The sequence below is a fragment of the Oryctolagus cuniculus genome, chromosome 5, assembly GCF_051225735.1.
Source record: "Oryctolagus cuniculus isolate XC-2025 breed Fujian yellow rabbit chromosome 5, ASM5122573v1, whole genome shotgun sequence".
NCBI classification, from domain to species: domain Eukaryota; kingdom Metazoa; phylum Chordata; class Mammalia; order Lagomorpha; family Leporidae; genus Oryctolagus; species Oryctolagus cuniculus.
The window spans coordinates 127,803,298-127,822,216 of NC_142871.1; the positions used below are offsets into that span (position 1 = coordinate 127,803,298).

Below are 18,919 nucleotides of genomic sequence, written 5' to 3' on the forward strand. Positions count from 1 at the left end.
CTGGGCAGTGTCCCTGAGGAGCAGATGCAGGCCAGGGAGAGTAAGGGGTCGGGAGAGATGGAAGTGGCGTCATAGGAAGCGAGGGGCGGGCTGTCCAGGGACTGTGCAGGTCCCTGACTTGGCCTCAGCTCCAGAAAGAAGAAGTTGGCTCACCCATCCCCTGCAGGCTGGCTTCTGGTCTCTTAAGAGAATGGGTCTGGGGGGAGGGGGAGGGCGGGGGGGATGAGAGAATCAGACAGGGATCTACTTTTTTTAATTAATTTATTTATTTGAAAGAGTTACACACAGAGAGAAGGAGAGGCAGAGAGAGAGAAAGAGAGAGTCTTCCATCTGCTGGTTCACTCCCCAGTTGGCTGCAACAGCCGGAGCTGCGCCAGTCCGAAGCCAGGAGCCAGGAGCTTCTTTTGGGTCTCCCATGCGGGTGCTGGGGCCCAAGGACTTAGGCCATCTTCTACTGCTATCCCAGGCCATAGCAGAGAGCTGGATCGGAAGTGGAGCAGCTGGGACTTGAATCTGCAGCCCTTGGAGGGCTTGGTAATCATTGGGGGCTGAGTCCTACCCACCGTCAGAGATTCCAATTTTCTGAGATGGGGCCCATGAGTTTGCATTTTTGATTGGTCCCCCAATGGATTCTGCTCCTGCTAGTTTAGGAGCCACACTTAGAGAACCACTACTAGGGTTCCTCCTAAGGTTTTTGATGTAGGGTTGATCCCAGTGTGGGCCTTAGGCTCTAGTCTGTGTGTGTGTGTGTGTGTGTGTGTGTGTCTAAAGATTTGATAGGCAGAGTTAGAGAGAGGCAGAGAGAGCAAGTTTCCATCTGCTGGTTCACTCCTCAAATGGCTGCAAAGGCCAGAGCTGGGTCAGGCCAAAGCAAGAAGCCAAGAACTCTATCTGGGTCTCCCATGTGAGTGGCAGGCACCCAAGCACTTGGGCCATCTTCCTCTGCTTTCTGGGGTGCATTAACAGAGAGCTGGATAGAAAGTGGAACAGCCGAGACTCTAACCAGCACTCTTATGGGATGCTGGCCTTTTAGCCCAAGGCTCGAGTCTCAACCCTCCCAGCTTGGGGTTCTAGCTCTAGCCTCAAAGAAGGCAGAAAGAAGCCCCTCTCTGTCTGCTAGCCCACTGCCCCAGGGCCAGCCCCGCTCCAAGCAGTGCCTGCTGCCATCTCGAGTCTTTTGTTTCCAGAGCTCCTGGAAGTTTCCTGGCAGTTGGAGTTAAGAGGTGCCCCATGCCCTCTGAGGTTGACCTTTCACCTGCACACTGCGGCACGTTAGGCAGCGATTCAGAAGCACAAGGTTCATCTCTAAGGGGCGACTCACAGGAGAGCCTCCAGAAAGTACTGCCAAGTGAAACTGGGCCGCCGTCGGGAGAAGGCGTTCTTGGTTACAGCCGTGAAACTGCAGAGGGAAGTACGGATGGGGCATTCACACGCACATAGGCTGCAGCCCAGAAGGACCCCGTCCAGTCCGGCAACAGCAGTGAGCCCTGTTGGATGGGGGACTTCACGGTTTATTTTCCTTGGCCCGGTATTTTAACACCGTATGCACGTTGTGAGTGCAGACCAATGCAGTGCCAGCAACAGAAAAGGGACACACACTGGACGGCCGGCACCAGGGCGTGGGAGGTGAGGCTGGGGGACTTCCAGAACTTCGTGGGTAATGGTGTTAAGATAGATAGATTTGGGTGCAAACTTTTTTTTTTTTAAATCTATGCATAATTTTTTCATGACGCATTTTCCATGAACTTTTTGGAAGACTGTAAACACACATGTAATCCTGGACCACGTGAGTCTGTTCCAAGGAAGACTGCTGTGTTTTTTTTTTTAAACTAGAAAGAAAGAGATAGCAACAGTAAAGGAAGCAGAGCACCCTCCCCCTTGCCGTGCCCTTTCCTGCCAGCCCCCGGCTTGCCCCCACCAGCTGCTGCCTCCAGCCCTCACACTCCTCCAGCTGCTGTGCCATCTCATTGCTTCCTGTGGCTGTCAGGCTTCTCCATTGAGTGGCCTGAGCTTTCTGTCTCCGTGGCTCAAACAGCCACTCTTTTCATGGGTTTGCTGAGCGCCAGCATTCCGAAAAGGCAGATCCCAGAGACGGGGAGACAGCTTCCGCGAGCACGACTTGAGCTTGTCCCAGCCTTTCGGCGTCTCGCCGCACACGCATGTCCTTTCATAATTGTAGTCTGCACAAATGCTAGCTTGTGTCCTGTTGTGTTCTACGTCACCTAATTCTGCAGGGCGGCCGTGCATGCACACAGCATCATTTCTTCTCTGAAGGCTGCTGCGCTCCTTCAGCCAGGCCCTGATTGTGGAGGCCTCTGGGTGCTTTCCAGTTGTTGTGTTTTTTTTTTCTACTTACTCATTCACCATTTAACCCCTTGCATTTGGGCTCTGCCTTGGGCCCTGCCATCTTCGAGGTTGCTGCTGTGGGTGCTCCCTCCTGTTCTCCAGCCTCTGCTCGGTCCCTGGCTTCAAGTGCACTTGGCCTTGTTACCCACCCTCCTGGCCATGCACCCGTTCATCTGTCAGACTCTCCATGGGGTTCTAACTCCCTTCCTTGGCTCTTTTCTGTTTTCATTGTAAAATAATAAAACAACTAGGAATGTATAACACAGAAAGTCTAGTCTAACTATATTTGATTTTATATCTTTGTAAATATTTATTTATTACCTATTTGAAAGGCAGAGTTACAGAGAGAGAGAGAGACAGAGAGAAAGAGAGAGAGATTGATCTTCTATCCTCTTGTTCATTCCCCAAAGGGTCGCAACAACTGAAGTTGTACCAGGCCAAAACAAGGAGCCTGGAACTCTGTCTAGGTCTCCTTTGTGGGTGCAGGGACCTAAGGTCTTCAGTCATCCTCCACTGCTTTCGGGCACATTAGCAGGGAGTTGGATCCACAACAGGGGAGCCAGGACTCAGACCTGTGCGCATTGTGATACTAGTGTCACGGGTGGCAGCTTAACCTGCAGTGCCACAACACTGGGCCCTATATTTTCTTTATAATATCATCTAATTTGTCTGCCTCAAATCTACTAGCATAAAGTTATTAAGTATTTTCTCATGCTTTAAATTTCTGCTATAGCTTTAAATATGTCACTTCAAAAATCTCAAACATGGGGCCCATCACTGGTTCATGTCCCGGCTGCTGCATTTCTGATCCAGCTCCCTGCTAATGGCCTGGGAAAGCAGCAGAAGATGGCCCAAGTGATTTTGCCCCTGCACCCACATGGGAGACCCAGAAGAAATTCCTGGCTCCTGGCTCCTGGCTTCAGCCTGGCCCAGCCCTGGCCATCTGGGAAGTGAACCAGCAGATGGAAGATCTCTCTCTGTCTCTCTCACTGTAACTCTTCCAAATAAATAAATAAATATTTTAAAAAATTAAAAATGCTCTCAAACGTTTGCATCTTGTTTCCTTTTTCTTAGAGATCAGTATTTCCTTTTATTTATTTTGTTAATCTTTCTAATTTCCATATTTTTACTTTATGGATTTTCTCTACTATTTGTTTTCTATTTTTAATCATTTTTTTCTGATTTTTAAGGATTTATTCTCCTTTAATTTTTTTTAACTTCCTAGGTTTCCGTGCTTGATCTATCCATTTTGAATGTTTTCTGTTTTCTGATACATGCACTTAAGGCTATATATTTCCCCACAAATGATGTTTTAGCTGCATCCTATGCTTCTTTTCTTTATTGAATATATATACCACAGGAAAAAAAACCAAAAAAACAAAACAAACAAAAAGAATATACATACCATAAAATGCACAGATCTTTAGACTACAGTTCTCTGAGTAATGACAAATGTAAACACCCATGTTGCCATTATTTAAGTCCGCATATAGGACATTGCCATCATTCTAGAAAGTTCCATGGAACCCCTTTTGGATCCATCTTCCCTTTTCCATCAAACTCAACCCTGTTAGAGCTGTATTTGTAGAGGACTCCATCTAACTGGAATGATGTAGTACATTTTGTGTCTAACTTAGCATATGTGGTCTGTACATGTACTTTAAATTTGTTTCTTCTTTATTGCCACATTGTAATCCATTGTAGGATGTATATAAACTATTTCAAAATTATTCTCTTGTGGGTTTTTTTTTTTTAATGTATCTGTTCATTTGGAAGACACAGCAACAGAGGTAAAGAGAGAGAAAGAAAGGAGATCCTCCTTCTCCTGGTTTACTCCCCAAATGGGCACAGCAGGCAGGGCTGGCCATGCTGAAGCCAGAAGCCAGGAATGCCATCCTGGTCTCCCATGTGGTTTGGGCCATCTTCTGCTGATTTCTCAGGTACATTAGCAGGAAGCTGGAAGGGAAACAGAATACCAGGAGCTAAAAGCATCATTCCCATGTGGATGCTGGCATTGCAGGTGGCACCTTATCTCACTGACGCACGGTGCTGGTCCCACATCTCCTCTCTTGTTGATGGACTTCTAGAGTATATCCAGTTTGGCTGTTATCACCCATGGACAGCCTTTATAAGTCTTCTGTGAACTTAAGTTTTCATTTCTTCTTAGTAGGTACCTAGAGGTGGAATAACTAGGTGTTATTGTAGACATCCCGTAAATTTTAATATGTGGTAGTTTCATTATTGTTTAGTTCTAGTTCTGAAAAAGTTTCCATAAAGATTTTTTTTGTTTGACTCATAAGTTATTTGAAAGTGTGCTTTAAAATTTCCACAAGTGGGACTTGTTGATGATTTCTAACTTAACTGTATTTTGGCCAGCTGATACACTGATTTTTAAAAAATGTTTGAGACTTGCTTTATAAAGACCTGTAGTAAATTTGTATGCTAAAAATAATAATAGTCTAACACACATATAAATATTGATATCTGCTATATCTTTGATCAGGCTTGTTAATAGCGTTGTTCAGATTATCTAGATCCTTTCCAAAGTTTGCTCAATCTATCACTTATTTAAAAAGCTATATTAAAATTTCCTTCTCCATGCCTGGGTTTAATACCTGGCTCCTGCTTCCTGCTCATGCAGATCTTGGGAAGCAGCGGTGATAGTTCAAGTAATTTGGATTCCTGTACTCACATTGGAGACCTGGATTTAGTTCGTGGCTCCTGGCTTTGACCTAGCTCTTCTCTGGCCATTGCAGGCATTTTGGGAAGGAACCAGTGGGTGGGAGCTTTCTCTGTCTCTTTGCCTCTCAAACAAATGATAAAAATAAACATCTTAAAAAGTTGATGGAAATAGAATTTTTTTTTTGGACAGGCAGAGTGGATAGTGAGAGAGAGAGACAGACAGACAGAGAGAAAGGTCTTCCTTTTGCCATTGGTTCACCCTCCAGTGGCTGCCACGGCTGGCGCTCTGCGGCCGGCGCACCGCGCTGATCCGAAGGCAGGAGCCAGGTACTTCTCCTGGTCTCCCATGGGGTGCAGGGCCCAAGTACTTGGGCCATCCTCCACTGCACTCCTGGGCCACAGCAGAGAGCTGGCCTGGAAGAGGGGCAACCGGGACAGAATCCGGCACCCCGACCGGGACTAGAACCCAGTGTGCCAGCGCCGCAGGCAGAGGATTAGCCTAGTGAGCCGCAGCGCCGGCCCGGAAATAGAATTTAAAAGTAAGGTTACTTTAGGGTAAAAATGTTTCTGAAGGGCTGGTGTTCGGCCGTGTGTTTCAGCTGATGCCTGAGATCTCTGCCTCAGGTTTGAGCCCTGGTTCAGCCCCTCCATCCCAGCTTCCTGCTGATTCACAGTCTGGAAGGCAGCAGGTGATGGCTCAGGTGCTTGGGCCCCTGCCACCCACATGGGAGACAAGGATTGACTTCCTTCCTGCTCACTTTGTCCTGGCCTAGCCTGGCTGTGGGCATTTGGGGAGTGAACCAGTGGATGGAAAATTTATCTCCATTTCTTTTTCTCGTGTGTGTGTGTGTGATCGCACATGGCCACGCGCCTTCCAAATAAAACAAATGCATGCTTGTAGTTTTTTGACGCATGAATTCCCTCAGCTCTAGGAGTTGCTTAGAAGTTATTTGCGGCCGGCGCCGCGGCTCAATAGGCTAATCCTCCGCCTAGCGGCGCCGGCACACCGGGTTCTAGTCCCGGTCGGGGCGCCGGATTCTGTCCCGGTTGCCCCTCTTCCAGGCCAGCCCTCTGCTGTGGCCAGGGAGTGCAGTGGAGGATGGCCCAGGTGCTTGGGCCCTGCACCCCATGGGAGACCAGGAAAAGCACCTGGCTCCTGGCTCCTGCCATCGGATCAGCGCTGTGCGCCGGCCGCAGCGCGCCGGCCGCGGCGGCCATTGGAGGGTGAACCAACGGCAAAGGAAGACCTTTCTCTCTGTCTCTCTCACTATCCACTCTGCCTGTCAAAAAAAAAAAAAAAAAAAGAAGAAGTTATTTACAAGGGTAAATTAAAGTTGGGTGTGGCTTCCCAGGGGAGAGAGGAGGGTGTTTTTGATTGCTACATGGTCAGGGATAGGAGGGTTTACCTTTTTTTAAGGACTTATTTATTGGATACTTCCAGTAAAAATGAGCTCAACACTAGATGCTTTCTAGGGCTTCTGCTTCCTCCTGCAGGACCTGAAAGAAAAAGTGATGGACAGGGCTGAGCAGAGACGCCAGGGGAACTGGACCCTCTTAGTACTGCAGGAAGCACTGCAGGGTGTGATGGTTCACAGCACAAATACCCATGGGTTCCCATTCCAGCTTGGCCATTTCCAGCTGTGTGACCTTGGGCAAATTTCTTTTTCTTTCTTTCTTTCTTTCTTTCTTTTTTTTTTTTTTTTTTTTTTAAGATTTATTTATTTGAAAGGCAAAGTTACAGAGAGGTAGAGAGAGAGAGGTCTTCCCTTCTCTGGTTCGCTTCCCAGTTGGCCACAACAGCCGGAGCTGCACCGATCCAAAGCCAGAAGCCAGGAGTTTCCTATGGGTCTCCCATGTGAGTTCAGGGGCCCAAAGACTTGGGCCATCTTCTACTGCTTTCCCAGGCCATAGCAGAGAGCTGGATTCGAAGTGGAGCAGCCAAGACTCGAACCGGCGCCCATATGGGATTCTGGCATTACAGACAGCAACCCAACCCACTAGGCCACAATGCTGGTCCTAGGACAAATTTCTTATTCTGTTTGTGTCAGCTTTCTCAACTCTGATACAGGGTGAATAATACCACCCTCTCTGGCTTTTAGATAAGCAAGTTCATGTCATCAAAAACATAGAGCAGAGGCTGGCATGGTGCAGAGGGTTAAGCCGCTGCCTGCAATGCCGTCATCCTCTAAGAGAGCATTGGCTTTGAGTCCTGGCTGCTTCACTTCTGATCCAGCTCCTTGCTAATTCGCCTGAGAAAGCAGCAGAAGATGGCCCAAGTGCTTGGGCCCCTGCACCCATGTGGGAGACCTAGATGAAGCCACTGGCTCTTGGCTTCAGCCTGGCCCAGCCCTGCCATTGTGACCATTTGGGGAGTAAACCAGTGGATGAAAGATTCTCTCTCTCTATTTCTCCCTTTCTCTTTCGATAACTTTACCTTTCAAATAAATAAAATAAATCTTAAAAAAAAAATGACTGGCATAATGAAAATGCCATAAAATTGTGGATATTCTCATCGTTATGAACAGGAACAAACTGGTTGCCTGAAATCCTCAAATGACAAATGGGAAGTTCCCTTAGAGATTAGGGTGTCAAATCCCAACATCCCCGTGGGGCTGTTTCAGGTGGTGGCTATGCACATTTTGAGCCTACACTTCAGCCTTAAGCTAGTTAGTAAAGGAAGGCAATTTATGTGAACAGCCATCTGTGTATCTGCTGCTTCAGCCCAACCCCAGGCCCCTCATCTGTTTGGCTCCCGTGTGCATTTTATAGTGCAGAGTGGGCCCGGTGTTCCCCTCCACCTACGGCTTCTCCTGCCACCCGGCTCCTGACCCCACCTGAGTGCTCCTGTCCCTGCTGCAGGGTCAGGTTCTGCATGTCTGTGAAGGTGCTGGCTAGCGAACCCAATAGACTCACTCTGACAGTGCAGAGGTTGCTTCTGCTTCTTGCACAGGTATATAATGATGGGGGCCCCCTTGGAAAACAGTTTGTCTTAGAGTCCTGGTCTGCGGGAGGAAGAGTTGGGGTAGCATTTAAGCTAGGACATCAGGAGGGAGTACTTCCAGCCTCTGGTTCACTCCTCAAATGATCACAGCGGCCAGGGCTGGGTCATGCCAAAGGCGGTACCCTGGAATTCCATTTGGGTCTCCCACATGAGTGGCAGGAGCCTAAGCACTTGGGCCATCCTCTGCTGCTTTCCCAGATGCATTAGCAGGGACCTGGATCTGAAGTGGAGTAGCCGGGACTTGAACCAACACTCCAATATGGGAAGCCTGCGTTGCAGGTGGTAGCTCAACCCAGTGTGTTACAACTCTGGTCTCTTGTGTGGGCAGGGGAGGGGACAGTTGGGGCTATTGGCAGGGACATATGATTGATAAAAGGATAAAAAGCACAGTGTGAGGTGCTGGAGAGGGTGGGGGTAGGGTTCCAAAACGGGTCAGACTTGTCCTTGCCTTCAAAGAGTGAGGGAAATGTTAAGTACACAATTCATAAGGACACACTGTACACCGTATCAGCTGCTAAAGGAGGCACGAGTCAGACTGTAGACAAAGATGAGCGATTCACTCAAACTGCTGCCCAGAGAGCTGATGACTGGGTAGGGTTTGTACAAAGTAGTACATGCATTTTTTAAAGATGTATTTATTTAGTTGAAAGGTCTTCCATCTGCTGGTTCACTCCCCAAATAGCCACAATGGCCTGAGCTGGGCCATTCTGAAGCCAGGAGCTTCTTCCGGGTCTTCCTCATGGGTGCAGAGGTCCAAACACTTGGGCCATCCTCCACTGCTTTCCCAGGCCATTGGCAGGGAGCTGGATCAGAAGTGGAGCAGCCAGAACTTGAACTGGCACCCATATGGGATGCTGGGAGTGCAGGTCAGGCTTAAACTGCTATACTGCAGTGCCAGCCCAGCGTGCATATTGTGTGTTATAGATATGTTAAGCGGCATGATTGTGATGATCATTTGTCAAACTACACATATATCAAAATAGCAAGGTCGGGGCCAGCATTGTAGCACAGTGGGTTAAGCCACTGCTTCAGACTCCGATATCCCATATCAGAGTACCAGGTGCTGGGTAGAGTTATGGCTGCTCCACTTCTGATCCCGCTTCCTGCCAATGGCCTGGGAAGGAAGCAGAGGAGGGCCCAAGTGCTTGGGTGCCTGCCACCCACGTGGGAGACCTGGGTGAAGTTTTGCAGCCATTTGAGGAAGGAACCAGTGAACGGAAAATCTCCGCCCTCCCCCACCCCATCACTCAGCCTTTCAAACAAGTAAATAAATAAATCTTGAAAAATACAAATTCTATGGGCTGTTCTGGGTCTTTTGCCCCACCATTATCAATTTTAGATTCAATTTGTTAATGGCCACAAAATGAGTTATTGAGATTGAAATTACATTGCATATCTAGATCAAGTTGGGAAGAATTACATCTTCCTTTTTTTTTTTTTTTTTTGAAAGATACATTTATTTATTTGAAAGGCAGAGTTACAGAGAGAGAAAGATCTTTCATCTGCTGATTCATTCCCCAAATGGCCACAATACCTGGGGCTAGGTCAGGCAAAAGCCGGGAACCTGGAACTCCATCTGGGTCTCTCCCATGGGTGCAGGGGCCCAAGCACTTGGGTCATCTTCTGTTGCTTTCCCAGGCACATTAGCAGGGAGCTGGATCAGAAGTGGAGCAGCCAGGACTCAAACCGCTGTCCATATAGGGTGCTGGTGCTGCAGGCCATGGCTTTAACCCTCTGAGCAACAGCATCAGCCCCAAGAATTGACATCTTGAAAATACTGAGTCTTTTTTTTAAACTAGCAGGATGTTAGATTCTTTGAAAAAAAAAAAAAGATTTATTTATTTTACTTGAAAGAGTTAAACAGAGAGAGGAGAGGCAGAGAGAGAGAGAAAGAGAGGTTTTCCATCTACTGGTTCACTCCCCAACTGGCCACAATGGCCATAGCTGCACCAATCCAGAGCCAGGAGCTTCCTCCAGGTCTCCCGCGTGGGTGCAGGGGCCCAAGGACTTGGGCCATCTTCTACTGCTTTCCCAGGCCATAACAGAGAGCTGGATCCGAAGTAGAACAGCCGGGTCTCAAACTGGCGCCCATATGGGATGCTGGCACTGCAGGCAGCGGCTTTACCTGCTACACCACAGTGCCAGCCCCGATTCTAAATCTTCATATCCGTAAATATGAAGTATTTCATCATTTATTTAGTTCTTTGCTATCTTTTATGAAGATTTATAAAATTTTCTTCATTTAGATCTTAAACATATTTTCTTAGATTTATCCTGATGTGTTTCATTTCTTGGGGTGCTAATGTAAATGGTAAAGTGTCTTTAATTTCATATTCCACTTTATTGCTAGTATATAGGAAAGTGCTAGATCTTTGTATATTAACCTTATATTCTCCAGTCTTGCTTATCCTTGCTTATTAATTTCAAAGGGTTTTTGTGCTTTTTAGATTTTCTATTTAGATAATTATTTTATCTTCAATGACAGTTTTTTTCCTTCCTTCTCAATCTATCTACCTTTTATTTCATTTTCTTGTCTTGTTGCATTGGCTGACTCCCAGTGTAATATTGAAAGAGAGTGAATTGCTGTTGCTCTCAGCAGGACAGCCTGTATCTTCTCACCGTAAGTGTGATGATAAGTGAAAGTTTTTATGATGTCTTCTTTAGCAAGTTAAAGAAGCTCTGCTCCCTACTTTGCTGAGAGCTTTTATTGTGAACAGATACTGGATTTTGTCAAATGTTTTTTCTTCTCTTAATCTCATATTTTCAGATTGAGAAGGTTTTGGCTTTAGGCAGAGATTCGATTTCCCAAGTTAGCACTTGCTTCCTTGAGCAGGAGTTAGAAGAGAGTTGGACTCAGCACTTAAAACTACATTAACAAGAACTTCTGATGATTTTTTAAGGTACTTTAGAAGACAATATAGAAATAACTATTAAAATAAAAAGACTCAGGCCGGCGCCGCGGCTCACTAGGCTAATCCTCCGCCTTGCGGCGCCAGCACACCAGGTTCGAGTCCCGGTCCGGGCGCCAGATTCTGTCCTGGTTGCCCCTCTTCCAGGCCAGCTCTCTGCTGTGGCCAGGGAGTGCAGTGGAGGATGGCCCAGGTGCTTGGGCCCTGCACCCCATGGGAGACCAGGATAATCACCTGGCTCCTGCCATCGGATCAGCGCAGTGCACCGGTCGCAGCACGCCGGCCGCGGCGGCCATTGGAGGGTGAACCAATGGCAAAGAAAGACCTTTCTCTCTGTCTCTCTCTCTCACTGTCCACTCTGCCTGTCAAAAAAAATAATAATAAATAAATAAATAAATAAATAAAAAGACTCAATCCTTGTGATCAAACAGTTTGCCAGTATTTGGTATTTTTCCTGAAGAAACACCTCTTTCAAGATATGGGGACTCAATCATGCACGCGTATATTTATTGTAGTATTTTTTATAATGACAAAAGGAGGGAGGGAGACAACCACATGTCCATTCAGTGTTGGAAAAAGTAAGTAAAGCTGACATGTAAACTCATGGGGTAGGATGCAGTGTAGCATGTGAATTAACTAGGTCTATCTATGGTATGTCAACAACACACTACTGAGAAAGGAAAGAGGAAACCAAGATGCAGGATGTGTAGTAGAGTGGAATAGATAAACAGAGTTATTGAAGCATTATCAGTGGCAGTTAAATTTTTTATAAAAATGGTATAATTATATATTTTACATTTTTTAGAGTCTTAGCCTTTATTTTTTAAAAGTAAATGTTTCAAAAATTGTAAACTGTCCATCTCCAAGGAATGCAAACAGGGCTATATGGATCTTTTGGGGCTGGTGTGGGATTGTGATTCCAAATTAGTTGTCATCAGCTGAACTGAGTTTTTTATATAAAAACATTCTTTTCATTTAGAGTACTCTCCTGGGACTGGCGTTGTGGCACAGTGGGTTAAGCTTCCGCCTGTGACGCTGGCATCCATGTGGGTTCTAGTTTGTGTCCCGGATGTTCCACTTCTAATCCAGCTCCCTGCCAGTGACCTGGAAAGGCAGCAGCAGATTGCTCAAGTGTTTGGGCCCCTGCCATCCACACAGCAGACCCGGCAGAAGCTCCTGGCTCCTGGTTCTGGCCTGGCCCAGTCCTGGCCATTGTGGCCATCTTGGGAGTGAACCAGTGGATAGAAAATCTCTCTGTCTGTCTCTCCCTCTATCTGTCACTCTGACTTTCAAATAAATAAATAAATTGGGCCAGTGCTGTTGCGTAGCATGTAAAGCCGCTACCTGCAGTGCTGGCATCTCATACGGGCCCTGGTTCAAATCCTGGCTGCTCCACTTCCACTACAGCTCTCTGCTATGGCCTGGGAAAGCAGTGGAAGATGGGCCAAGTCCTTGGGCCCCTGCACCCCCACACCCCTGTGGGAGACCTGGAAGAAGCTCCTGCCTTCTGGCTTCAGATCGGTGCAGCTCCGGCTGTTGTGGCCAATTGGAGAGTGAACCAGCAGATGGAAGACTCTCTCTCTCTCTCTCTCTCTCTCTCTACCTCTCTTCTCTCTCTCTGTATAACTCTGACTTTCAAATAAATAAATATTTACAAAACAAAAAATAGTCCTGTCTTTGGGACCAGTATTTCGTGGCTTGGCTCCCAAGTCCAGCCTCCTGAGAGGCAGTAGGTGAGGGCTCAAGTATTTGGGTCCCTGTCACTTACATGGGAGACACTAAGTTGCACTCCTGGCTCCTGGCTTCTGTCCCAGCCCAGACCTGGGTGTTGTGGCATTTGAGGTTATTTGTTCTGAGTCTTCTTTTAAGAGTTTGGTTGGTGTTCAGGTATTCTTTATGAAATACAGTATATGTAGACTATAGGTTTTTTCCCTAATAACTTTAATTGGCAACAACCTTGCTTTTTGGTCTCCAAAATTTTGGGGGAAATTTTATTGATCTTTGAAATTTAAATTTCTGGGAACTGGGGTTGGGGGAAAGTGAATAATTTGGTTAGGCTGAAACAGGGGCTCCCCGAGTCCCCTCCTGACCCTGAGTCCTCTCCTGAGATTCTTTCATTTCAGTGCCCTAGGCTGGGCTGCTCATCCCAATGAGTCATTCTACAGAGGTGAGCTTTTGGATGGGGGACCGGGTAAAGCTGTGACCAGACCAGTGGGTCTCTGTACGTACGGCTCTTTGCATACACCCTCCTGGCAGTGAGTCAGTCTGCCCTGTGGCCCTGAACAAATGGCAGCCTCACGCATCCCAACATTCAAATTAGCAAGCAGGTGCTGAGGGGCAAGCGCTGTGCCGTGAGTCTGGAGGTGTGCTTGGGGTGAGGCCAGCAAGGCATCAACCCCCACATGGCTGCAACAGTCAGGGCTGCACCCGGCTGAAGCCAGAGGCCAGGAGCTTCATCCAGGTCTCCCACGTGGGTGGCAGGGGCCCAGAGACTTGAGCCAACTTCCACTGCTTTCCCATGCCCGTTAGCAGAGAGTTGTGTCGGAATGAAGCAGCCGGAACTCGAACCAGCTCCCATATGGGATGCCGGCACTGCAGGCTGGGGCTTTAACTTGATGTGCCATGGCACTGGCCCCAAAAGACAGTTTCTAATGAGAACTTCTCAGAGCCTCAGGTTCCTCCTACATCAGATGGGAATAACAATAGCATCTACAAGCTGTAGGGTTGCATTTCTCCCTGCCTGCCTCACCTCTTCCACAAGCGGCACAGAAGGAAGACTGGGAGGCAGGTGGTGAGAATAGAGCAGAGCAGAGAGAGCAGAGGTGTGCAGCGTTACCTTAAGAAGACAGGAAGGGGCCAGGCATTTGGTGGTACTTAAACCAGCACTTGAGATGCACACAGCCCGTATCAGAGTGCCAGGTTCGAGTTCTGGCTCTGCTTCTGCTTCCAGATTCCTGGCAGTGCACGCTCTGGGAGGCGGCAAGTGATGGCTCAGGTACTTGGGTGCCTCCTACTCACTTGGAGATGGAAATTGAACCTCAGCCTGGCCCAGCCATAGATGTTGTGGCTATTTGGAGGAGTGAATTGGGGATAAAAGATCTATGTCTCTGTCTCTTTGCCTTTTGAATAAATAATAAGACATTATGGCTTCCAGACCAACAAGGTGTGATTGTTACCAGGCCAGAAAATTAACATATATTTGAAGAACAGCCCTTTAACCCTGGATATACTTAAAAAAAAAAAGAAAAAAGAAAAGAAGGAGGGGGAGGGGGAAGGGAAGGGGAGAGGAAGAGGGGAGGAAAGTAGTGACTGGGCAGAGAGCTGGCCTGGCCGGGTGATTGTGCCCCCCACACTCCCAGCCTGGACCCCCACACCCTTTGTCTGCCTCCCTTAGCGCTACTCTGTCACCCCACAGTCCCCCTTGTGACTCCCCACTGGTGCTGGGGTTGGGGTTCAGGGAGAGAAGGTGCCAATCTGAGGCATGGGGCGTCTCTTTGCCACTGTTGGCTTGTCCTGGTCAGTGTGGTTGTGCTGCTGCCTCAGGGCACTGGCGAGTGATGGTTTGGAACCTGTGAGACTGAGGAGCTGGGCACAGCACGAGCGCTTGGTGAGGCCACACCACGTGTGTGGCCTGGGAGCGGCCTCTGAGGCCATGCCTCATGCTGGAGCACAGAGCGCTGTCTAAAACAGATCAGCACCTCGCACACATGAATTATGACAATCTTGTATGGAGAAGTCTTGGAGGAGAAGTAGGGAAAGTCTTGGGGAGGTGCCGTATGAACTCCTCTAACTCTGCTGGGAGCCAACAACTGCAGGGAACTGACAGTTAAGCTCAAGAGAAATACCCCGATTGGCCGCCCACCCCCATACCCCTTTTCAGGCTTAAGTTGATAATAGTGTCAAAGTTTATCCGGAGGCAGAACTATAATGGGAACTGAACCATGCTGTGGTTCAACAGGTGGCTGCCTCTCTGTGACCCTGGCTAAGTTGGGCTGTTGTTGAGTGGTTACATGGGCACTTGGGACCCTCCATCAGGAGCCCTGTGCAGACAGCCGGAGAGTTTCCCGTCAAGTTCATGAGCGGTACACACGGCATCACGTGGCTCACTGTACAGGATGCTCCGGCTGTTGTTTTTCCACCAGGCTAAAGTGAACCCCGGCAGCCCCCAGCTACTCCTGCTAGAGAGGGAAGGTTAGCGCCTGGTTAACCAGTCCTTGCTGATGGTGACAGCCCCCTGCCACAGAGTGCACCTGTGCTAGGTGCATGTTGATGTCACGCATGGGGAGTCGCACAGGTGTTCCTTGTCAGGGTGACTTGGAGAAGCAATCCTATTTAAAAATGATTGATGGGAGGGTTGGGGTAGAGGGATGATGATGTCACACAAACTGCTGGGCCCTGTGCTGAGGGTTTCGCTGCCTGGGCAATCCTTAGTGGCATGTCCTATTTACAGGTAAGGAAAGTGAGGGGCAGAAAAGTTAATTAACCGTCCAAGATCACACAGCTATTAGAAAACAACATCACCAGATTTAAAGCAGGCAGGAAGTCTGACTATGGAATCGGAGCTCTTGTTATTTCTGTTATCATTTTTCCGATGTACAGCTAAGCAGAGAGAACTTGTCAAGGTCACACTGTTAGTATGTGGTAGGTCTGGGAGGCAAGCCCTGGCGATCCAACTCCAGGACTTCCAGTGGTGACCTCTGCTCTAGTCTACACCCTTGCTTGCCCTTTTTTTTTTTTTTTTTTTTCAAATTAATTTATTTGAGGAGAGGGAAGAGAGAGCACACACACACTCTGCCATCTTCCAGGTCACTCTCCAGATGCCTACAACAGCTGGAGCTAGCCTAGGCTGAAGCTGGGAGTCAGGAACTCAGTCCAGGTCTTCCCTGTGAGTAATTTGGGCTATCACTTGCTGCTTCCTGGGGTGTGTGTTAGCAAAAAGCTGGAATTGGGAGCAGAGCTGGAACTCGAACCCAGGCACCCCAACTGGCGTCCTAACTGCTGGGCCAAACATCTACTCCCATGATTGCTTTCAGTATTCAATTATAACATGTATGTTATTATATTATAGCGCTCTATATAATAATCAGATACTTCCAAAAGTTTGTGGAAATTTAAAAGATGAGCTTATTATGGTGCAAAACTTTTTGAAATGTATGCATATGAGATCTTCAAAACATTCATGAAAAAACTGTGCCTGGATTTCACAATTTTATCTTGACTCTTCCATGGTTGTACATTTTGGTTGTTTTTTTTACTATTATAAATAAAGGCCAAGCTTTTTAAAAAGAGAGAAATGGTAGGAATGTTGTTTGGTTTATCACTTTGTTTGCTTTAAAGATTTTAGGGCAAATGAGCTGAGCTTTCCGAGGCTGGAAAAAAATGGAAGCTTCAAGTTGACTGCTTGAGGAGAGAATGAAATTCTGATTAGGAACGGTGCCAGTGTGAAGAGAGGCGAACAGACCCTGTGCTGTTCAGCGGGGATTTGGCATTGCCTGTTGAGATAGAGAATTTGGGATGCATTTCAGAAATATCTGTCATTCCCGCTTGGGGTAGCTTAGTGTTCTCTAACCCAGCCCAACGTCTTGGTGACATCGCCCAGACACGTGGGGGTGGAGCTGGCCAGGGAGCAAGGCCATTCTCTTCCCCAGCTCGGCCATGTGCGGCCATCTGGAGTCCCACTGTCAGTCCACGTCCCTTGCCCCTTCTGCCCATTACCACCCCTTCAAGGTTCTACGTCCCAGGTCCAGGACAGAAGAGGCCTGCTCCTCTGTACCTTCACAGCAGCTTTCCGGGAGGCGCACGGCTGGGTCAGCGCCCTTCTGCAGGGGAAAAGGAGGCTTCAGGAGGTGGAAGGCTGGGGCAGGCGCTTGGCCTCGCGGTTAAGATACCCACGTCTCTTCCCAAAGTGCCTGGGTTCAATACCTGCTACCTAGCTCTGCTCCTAAGTCTACTTCCCTGCTAACGCAGATCCTGGGAGGCAGGGGTGATAATGGCTCAAGTAATTGGGTCCCTGCCACCCACATGGGAGACCTGGATTAAGTTCTTGCCCCCGCCCCGTGATAGATAAAAAGATAGATAGATAGATAGATAGATAGATAGATAGATAGATAGATACGTAGCTAGATAGGTAGGTAGATAGGTAAATACATAGATACATAGATAAATGAAGGACTTGCCCAAGGCCGTATAACCAGAGCCTAATGGAGCCAGGATCCAAGAGCAGGTGTCTAACTGCATGGCCACATCATGTTAACTACTATCTATACTTTGCAGCCTTCTTGATCCACTGTCAACAGAGGATGTTGTAGCTCTGGGGAGAGACTTCAGAGAATCAACAGGAACCCACTGAGTTACCTGTATTACGTGTACACAGGACTGGCTGGCTCGCTTACAGACTGTTAACTACGAAAGGCCCTGGAAATGTCTCTCCTGCCTAATTTTTAGATTGTGGCAGAAGAGGCTCAGAGATATCATCTGATCCACGATTTCTCACAGGCATGGCCAAAAGGGTGCTCATGTCATGCACACGTGGAGGCGCAGGGGGGCATGGCGAGGGAACACCTCTAGGACCTGTGTTTTGGTGAAGAGCTAAGAGGGGTTAGGTTTGCCGAGGGCTAGGAATAACAGAGGCTTGCTTCACTTCCTGTCTCAAAAGGGGTGGAAGGTTGAGAGGAAGTAAGATTCTTAATATAAACTTGAAATCCAGATCCTTTCTTTTCTTTTTTTTTTTTTTTTTTTAAGATGTATTCATTTACTTGAAAGGCAGAATTACAGAGAAAGGTCTTCCATCTGCTGATTCACTCCCCCAAATGACCACAACAGCCAGGACTGGGCCAGGCGAAGCCAGGAGCCAGGAGCTTTATCTGGGTCCCCCACGTGGGTGCGGGGGCCTAAACACTTGGGCCTTCCTCTGCTGCTTTCCCAGGCCCATTAGCAGGGAGCTGGATTGGAAACAGAGCAGCCGGGACGTGAACCAGCACGCATATGGGATGCCATCGTCACAGGCAGTAGCTTTACCAGCTACACCACAATGCCAGCCCCAATCCGCATCCTGGATAAGGGACCTCTTATTGCCTGCCTGACCTCAGAAAACCTCTCAGTGTCTTTACCACAAGCTCATGGAATGACCACATAATAGACACTTTACATACTGTGTCTTATTTGATCCACAAGCCAAGCAAGCCGGATAGAGATTACCATCCCACTTTAGATAGAGGAAAAAGCATGCGGTCCAAGAAGGAACTCGTTCCAGACTGCGCAGCAAGTGGCAGATCTGTGAGTTAAGCCCAGATCTGTCACCAGAGCCCACGCGCTTTCAGGTACACCCAGGGTGGATCCGTGTCTTCTTGGCTCTAAAGCTTAAGAATTTAGTAACACAAATAACAGAAAAGCACACATATAAAAGATGTGAAAGTGGTTGTTTCTCATCTGTGGAGCCATCCCACAGAAAATTTGATGACTATATGGACTCCATCAGCAGGAAACATTTGTTTTGTTTCCTTCAAAAAGATTTCTTTATTGTTTGTTTGAAAGGCAGAGTGACACAGAGAAAAATACCCCATCTATTGATGCATTCCTTTCATGGCCATGATGGCCCGGGTTGGGCCAGGCCAAATCCAGGAGCCCAGAACCCTATCTTGGTCTGGCCCACATGGGTGGGAGGGACCCAAGCACTTGGGCTGTCTCCCACTGGCTTCCCAGGCCCCTTAGCAGGGAGCTAGATCCCAAGCAGAGCAGCCAGAACCGGAACCCATGCTCCCATCTGGGATGTCGGCATCCCAAGCAGCGACTTAACCCACTGTGCCTTAACACTGGCCCCCAGGAACCCTCTGTTTTGATGTGTGTGACTGTTGCATTGGACAACCAAGAAATGCAGTGAATACCAGGAGCAGTCACGTGTGACTGTTTCTTTCAGTTTTATAAATAAAATCACAGCATGGTAGAGGAAATGTTAAAGCTGAAACATATCACAAACATCACA

At 47.9% G+C, this 18,919-nt stretch overlaps 1 protein-coding gene and 1 non-coding gene across 4 annotated transcripts in view; one reads left to right on the forward strand and one right to left on the reverse strand.

Moving 5' to 3' along the window:
- CCND3 (cyclin D3) overlaps positions 1 to 18,919 on the forward strand; it is a 98,898-nt gene that overhangs the window by 44,299 nt on the left and 35,680 nt on the right. The window lies entirely within an intron of this gene.
- On the reverse strand, positions 18,705 to 18,834 carry LOC127493369 (small Cajal body-specific RNA 14). The gene has a single exon (XR_007923423.1).